The 7,545-nt window shown below is 44.5% G+C and overlaps 1 pseudogene; it reads right to left on the bottom strand.

Moving 5' to 3' along the window:
* Positions 1-6,403: 6,403 nt before the first annotated feature.
* LOC124557406 lies at positions 6,404-6,521 on the bottom strand (annotated as a pseudogene).
* Between the last annotated feature and the right edge of the window lie 1,024 nt (positions 6,522-7,545).

The following is a 7,545-nucleotide window of genomic DNA, read 5'->3' as shown; positions in this document are numbered from 1 at the left end:
AGACGTCTTCACCGAAGGGAACGTGTAGAGTGGAGTCGTCAACATGGCACCTGGACGGACGAACAATGGGCCAAAAGTCTTCTCACAGATGATGTTGTCCCAATGCAAGAATTAATAGGGATTAATGTTTTCAAGTATTTAATATTAAAATGAAAGTTACTTACTCATAGTTTTAATAGTGTTTGGTGATGCTAAAAAAGCGAATGCTTCCAGTAGATGACCTTTTTTGTTTGCTTTTCGCTTAAGGTAAAGAAACCAAAAATATCTTCACAGCTATTGAGGAGGAGAAACGCCCAAATATTTTTCCCTGCTCTTTATGTATGATATTCGAGTTACTGTGATGCACCTGGATATTGTTCAAAACCACCATTTAGACACAAATCGCAGCTACAGAAATGTGAGTAAAAGTCATTAACGAATACTAGGTATATCTGCTTGTAGCTAATGCAGCCGGAGACTATGCATCTGCAAAGGGCGATCTTCCCTGGGCCAGCCAGCTCAAGACTGACGTCGGCTGAGCAAATGTATTCTGCCTGTCACAGTCTAATAGAGAATTGGGACCATTCCAGAATACGTTTGACAACTATGAGATCGTCGATTTACTTCCTGGTAAATTCACTAGGACCTTGCCTAGTAGGCGGTGCGGGTCTCCCGCATCGTCCCCGACGCTCCTTGGAGTATGGGAGCTCATCATAATCAAATTCACTCGATATTGACGTGTCGTTTAGATTGAATATTCTAAATTATTCTCGCCTAAGGGATGATACAGAGGTAAGAAATTTATGGTTTTGAGTTTAGCAAGTTTGTTCCAACAGAAACTGCAGCTTACTTCGCCATTTACGTTGCGAATGCTCCGCCTTAGCCACCACTGGTGCAAGGGAGCGCTGTTTGATGCAGTTTTGATCTAGGTTAGTGGTAAAGTGCTTCAAGCAGAAGAGAGAGTTGGTTTTCGATTCTAATCTCACTGAATACAAGATTTTTATATCTTCTGTGAAAGAGCCACTAATAGACAGATCAAAAATCAGCTAAGAAATCCTAAGACACCATCTCCCACATAAATGTTTTCGCTACCTTGATTCTGTACTCTGTAGATCTAAAGGTGTAAAACTTGCTGACATGCACACTTGTTAGTGCCTGATTTTTCTGCTTCTGTAAACTGCACTGAATTAGATGTGGCACTGAATGATTTGTTAACTGGATTTTGTTATATATCTACCCCTACTAATCCATATGTATATTTTTGTGGTAATCCTGTACCTCTACTTCAGTATGAATGTCGACTGAACGTAGACACAGACCGTTCTGAAGCCGAAAGTGCATGTTATCCTGGTAATTCATGATGATTTGGGATACTTTGCTTTACTAAAAAAGATTTTCTTTAGTAACTTGATCATGATAAGTTATAAATCGTATGTACTGGTACAGTGAAAACTAAATAGTGTTTCTTTATTACCTTATGGAACACAGCAGATAAACATAAGAGATAAAGAAATCAGCAGCAATATAGTCTACCACATTACCTAAAACAATCTCACAATGCTCGGATAATTTTGCTTCGCGATTGTAGACTGTGTGTTGGTAACACTTCGTCTACTTGCACGTATGCAGGTTAACGAACAGTATGCCTGTGCAGTTCTACGTAACGATGAGGCGAGGGGTCTATACTCTACAACTCAACTGGAATGACAATGATAATGAACCTTTGAATGCCAATGACACAGTGACCCGAGCTCATGTATTTGTTGTATCTCTTGGAAGCCTCGGATAATGTATTGGAGTTGCTAAATTCCAAATTGCCTTGGGCAAGCCAAAGACTGTGCATTGTAGCGTCGGGTGATCGAAAGCTCAGGTATAGCTCTTCAAGCTTTCCCGGAGGATATGCTGTAAATAGTCTTCACGGGTTTGACGCCGGATGACGCTGTGCAAAATCCATAGTATTTCCTTGAGGAGCAACTGTCCGATATGGTTCAAATGTCTCTGAGCACTATGGGACTTAACTTCTGAGGTCATCAGTCCCCTAGAACGTAGAACTACTTAAACCTAACTAACTTAAGGACAACACGCATATCCACGTCCGAGGCAGGATTCGAGCCAGCGACCGTAGCGGTCGCGCGGTTCCAGACTGTAGTGCCTAGAACCGCTCGGCCACTCCGGCCAGCAACTATTCGATACCTTCAGGTGGTTAAACCTTGCTGGTGGCTAGGTACGACTGATGGTATATTGCTGGTTTCAGTATGGCGCCATCTACTTGCAAATAATTAAGCATGGGTGATTTCCGCACCTGCGCATTCTTTGCGTGGGTGTTCTATATGCAGGGACGTCGACGTGCGAATACCGTCAGTCGTATCTAGCCACCAGCAAGGTTCAACCACCTGAAGATGTCGGACAGTTGCTCCTAGGAAATACTCTGACATTTGCGCAATGTCATTCGGCGGCAAACCGGGGAAGACTAGAAGACTATTTGCAACATATCCGGAGGGAAAGCTTGAAGAGTCACAGGAGATGGCGAAGATCATTCGTGAGTTTGGCAAGTTACGTCTCAAGAGAGATAGATTGTTAAGCACCCTTGCACTTTTGATGAGATGTCGCGACAAGCAAACCATTCTTACGTTTGCTAAATTTAAACGTTATATAAACTCTGCATCTGCCATTCGAATTAAACGACGGACGAATGCGGCACTTGTGAGAGAAGGAGTGTGCTATGCGCGCCAGGAATCGTTCAAATGGTTCAAATGGCTCTAAACACTATGGGATTTAACATCTGAGGTCATCAGTCCGCTAGACTCAGAACTACTTAAACCTAACTAACCTAAGGACATCACACACATCCATGCCCGAGGCAGGATTCGAACCTGCGACGGTAGCAGCAGTGCGGTTCCGGACTGAAGCGCCTAGAACCGCTCGGCCACAACAGCCGCCCAGGAATCGTGCGTGGTGTCCAAACAATTACTTTCACTCCGTCTGAAGATTTCAGCGAACCTTTCAGCGGTATCCTGGAACTGGATAGATAGCGCCACTGGGGCGCTGGTTGATGGACTGAACGAGAAACTAAGGTTCGTCAAATGACAAAATACGATCAATCCAAAGCCCAAACGCAAGAAGATATGCCAAAAAGACGTACCGTGTTTAATCTCACGGAGAAAACTTTGGACGACGCTGCAGTTTTGGTTCTAGCGTAGGATTTGAATTTTTCACCTACACCGGGGACCATTCCCATCCGAGATGTGATTAGTGGAATAGAAGAGGCTGTTTCGAAACTTCCTAAGAATACTGTTTAAGAGATTAGGCGTGACACATGCCGCATCTTGACTCTAGCCCCACCTAAGAAGTCCAACATTAACATCATCTCAGCTGAGAGAAATGCTCTACGAGAATTGAGAGGAGACCAAGACATCGTCAACTTACCTGTTGACAAACTAAATGCTACTGTGCTTCTCTCACGCACAGAATATAATAGCAAGATATACAAACGGCTCGACGATCCTGCATACAGTAACCTGAAAGGTGATCCGACGGGTAGCACCCAGAGAAAGACTTTGGAACTCATCAGGAAGAGCTCGATTCCAGCGCAAGACACCAAGGGTTTGCATCAACAGGCTGCAGTTCCTCATAGACTCTATGGCGTACCCAAGATTCATAAAAATGGGGTGCCTCTCCAACCCATTGTAAGTAACTTAGGAGTAAAACTGTGTGCCTGACCGAGACCCGAACTCGGGACCTTTGCCTTCCGCGGGCAAGTGCTCAAGTGGCGAAAGACAAAGGTTCCGAGTTTGAGTCTCGGTCTGGCACACAGTTTTAATCTGCCAGAAAGTTTAATATCAGCGCACACTCCGCTGCAAGGTGAAAATCTCATTCTGGAAACATCCCCCAGGCGGTGGCTAAGCCATGTCTCCGCAATATCCCTTCTTTCAGGAGTACTAGTTCTGCAAGGTTCGCAGGAGAGCTTCTGTAAAGTTTGGAAGATAGGAGACGAGGTACTGGCAGAAGTAAAGCTGTGAGGACGGGGCGTGAGTCGTGCTTGGGTAGCTCAGATGACAGAGCACTTGCCCGCGAAAGGCAAAGGGCCCGAGTTCGAGTCTTGGTTCGGCACACAGTTTTAATCTGGCAGGAAGTTTCATATCAGCGCACACTCCGCTGCAGAGTGAAAATCTCATTCTGGGAAGACAGGAGTACCTACTAAATACGAGTATCTGACACAACTATTGGGACCTCCCCTAGCAACTGCGACCATTATATGCGAAACTCTGAAGATTTCATAGGTTGCCTGAAAACTCTTAGGTTGCAATGTCGGATTCCATAGTAAGTTTTGATGTTTTGTCTTTATTTACAAAGGTGCCCCTGCAGGACTCTTTAAAGCTCATTTGCAACAAGTTTGAGGAGGAAATAGTGGTATTATTTAAAGATGTGCTTACTTAAACATACTTCTTATTTCTTGATCAATATTTTGAACAAGTGGATGGTGTCACCATGAGACGCCCTCTGTCTCCCGTGGTGGCCAATTATTTTATGGAGGACTTTGAAGAAAAATACTACAGTCAGCCACTCACTAACCCTCTTGTTTTTTGCGGTAGGTGGATGATACATTTGTGGTGTGGCCGCATAGACTTGATACGCTACCTACGTTTCTTCAGCATTTAAATTTGCTCCATCCGAACATAAACTTCACAATGGAAATGGAAAAAGATGGTACTTTATCTTTTCTTGATGTTTTGGTACGAAGGAAAGCAAATGGGACCTTGGGACAGTGCGTCTAACGCAAGCCAACGCATACAGATCTATATTTGCAGTCCACAAGTTGCCATCACCCTCCACAATGCGTTACGTACGTTACTTCACAGAGCGCATGTGGTATCTGATCGTAAAAGCCTGTCGAGTGAGATACAACATTTGAACTGTGTTCCGAAAAAACGGTTATTCTGAGAGGCAAATACGTACTGCATTAGGCCCAAGCCAGTTCAAGATATGGAGCAGAATGAAGGTACGAAGACACCCACCAATTAGGCCTTCTTGCCGTATTTTGGTGCCATGTCGTCAAGAATCGGAAGAGTCATCGGAAGATATGACATTATGTAAGTTTTTCGAACAACTGCAAAACTGAGGAACCTATTGGGTTCGGTAAAGGATGATCTTGGCCTGAGGAAACGTGGTGTGTATAAGATTCCTTGTCAATGTGGGGCGGCATACATAGGTCAGACATGTCGCACAGTACAAGAACGCTGCGATGAATATCAGCGTCATACACGCCTACACCAACCGGAGAAGTCTGCAATTGCAGAACACTGAATACAGGACATCGCATGATTTATGAAAAGACGGAAGTTTTGTCCCCGGTATCTTTCTGGGATTGCGTCATTAAGGAAGCAATACATATCCGTACAGCTGATAATACCATCAACAGGGATGTGGGATTTCAACTGAGCACAGCCTGGAACCCTGCATTGGCTGCTATTAAATCATGACGAGAAAATCAAAGTTTTTCGATAACAGACGCATCATAACATAGATCTGGTTCGGTTCTTTAGTGAGTAACGTATGGCCGCACTGTTAGTAAACAGCGTACAGCGCACAAGCAGGTGGGCCGCTCTGCGATTTTCGGCAGAGGGCGTTTGAGTATGACGCCATCTATGTGCAAATCATTGCGCATGCGTGATTTCCGCGCACGCGCGTTCTTCATGCGCGTGTTCTATATACAGGGGCGTCGACGTGCGGACACCGTCAGTCGTACCTAGCCACCAGCAATTTTCAACTACCTCATGATGTCGGACATCATCCGGCGGCACATCCGCGCAGACTATTTATGAATGCTCAGGTAATAGCGGATCTACATTATTGCACCTCTGAATTAACAGACTCCCTGATGTGATAAATATCTTTTCTGGACAATAGCCATGCGTGTTTCTTCACTTCAATAAGAACCATAGTACTAATATAACCGTTACAGTTATCCCTGGATGAATTCTATTATGCAGACTTCTGTGACAATTCAGGGTGTGAACTTTTTGTTTCTAATGAAGTTTATATAACTACATCAAATTACTCCTTGATATTCCTTTATTGCCAGAATAAAACAATGATGAAAGCAATTAGTATACATATACAAAACTTCCATTTTAGTCGCTTGTTACAGATTGGCTATTGAAATATTTACTCTTCAAATCGGTGCGAAATGTCCATAGTTACGTGTGATTGTTCAGCAAGAGCACACTCCGTCTTCAGGCCACAAGTGACCCATCGGGACTACCCGATGGCCATGTCATCCTCAACTGAGGACGCGGATAGGAGGGGAGTGTGGTCAGCACACTGCTCTCCCGGTCGTTGCGACGCTTTTCCGTGACCGGAGCCGCTACTATTCGGTCTATTAACTCCCCAATTGGCATCACGAGGCTGAATGCACCCCGAGAAACGGCAACAGCGCATGGCGACCCGGATGGTCACCCATCCAAGTGCCGACCACACCCGACAGCGCTTAACTTCGGTGATCTGACGGGAAACGGTGTATCCACTGCGGCAAGGCCGTTGCCCGTTCAGCAAGCGATATTATGAAAATAAGACTGAGTTTCTGTACTATATACAAAACTGAACACTTCATATTTACTAACGTTAAAACATCTTAACTTCGATGATATTAAACTGAGAATCTACTGCGTTTGGAGATACAAGTAGGTGATCTAATTATTTCTGTGCGTTACAGTACTCAGCAGAGCCTGAATGTTAATACTGACGGGTGTGAGGCAGTATGTCTTTCCAAGTGATCAGGCACTTAGACGTAGCAACAATATCCGCTTGTGGTGGGCTCCGGATAGAAGCTAAATGCTGCTCTGCGTACGGTCACGAGCTGATGCAGTTGTTACTGCAGCGTCTTTGTCTCGCCTTCCAAATGAACGGAAATGCGACTACTGGGTAGACGCTAATCGGCATTCCCGAGCGTGATGTGTCCACGTCAACGTCCATGCGCTACTGTGTATTTGGAAGCGGAGCTGAGCGTTTGGAGCACGTTTCAACACGCAATCTCTTAGCAAGAGGTACGATTTACAATTAGCTCCATGACACTATATTCGTCTCCCTCTATCACGTAATGTATATTTTACCTCGCAAACACACAGTAAGCCCAATATCGGTCAGGGTCACAAACAGGTAGAGTGAGGTCTACGTCCAAATTTGAGGAGTTTTTCATATTGTCTCTGACTCTGTCATCGAATTGCAATATTTACTACATTTATCATCCGTTTGTAGTATCGCTTCTGAGATTCTTACTGTTCCAGTAACAGTATGCCCCTCTGTCCCATCTCTCTGACATGAAATGATAGCAACATGTTATTCATTTGTGGTATCATCTCTGATTGGGTTAAGAAATATGATATAGCGGTCTCACACGTCATGTGTTTGTACTGTCGTTTCTTGTCCTCTGACTGGTTATTCGAGGACCAACATGACCTCTGATGGGTTACGCTACTTGCAATGATTGCAATGCATTTCTAACACCATGAAGTGCGTAAGTGGCGAAGCAGTTGTGAGACCATACTCTTCTGTGCGTATTCTGGTTGC

Source organism: Schistocerca americana, chromosome X (genome assembly GCF_021461395.2).
Source record: "Schistocerca americana isolate TAMUIC-IGC-003095 chromosome X, iqSchAmer2.1, whole genome shotgun sequence".
In the NCBI taxonomy this organism is placed as follows: Eukaryota; Metazoa; Arthropoda; class Insecta; order Orthoptera; family Acrididae; genus Schistocerca; species Schistocerca americana.
This window is presented reverse-complemented; position numbering and strand designations above follow the sequence as displayed.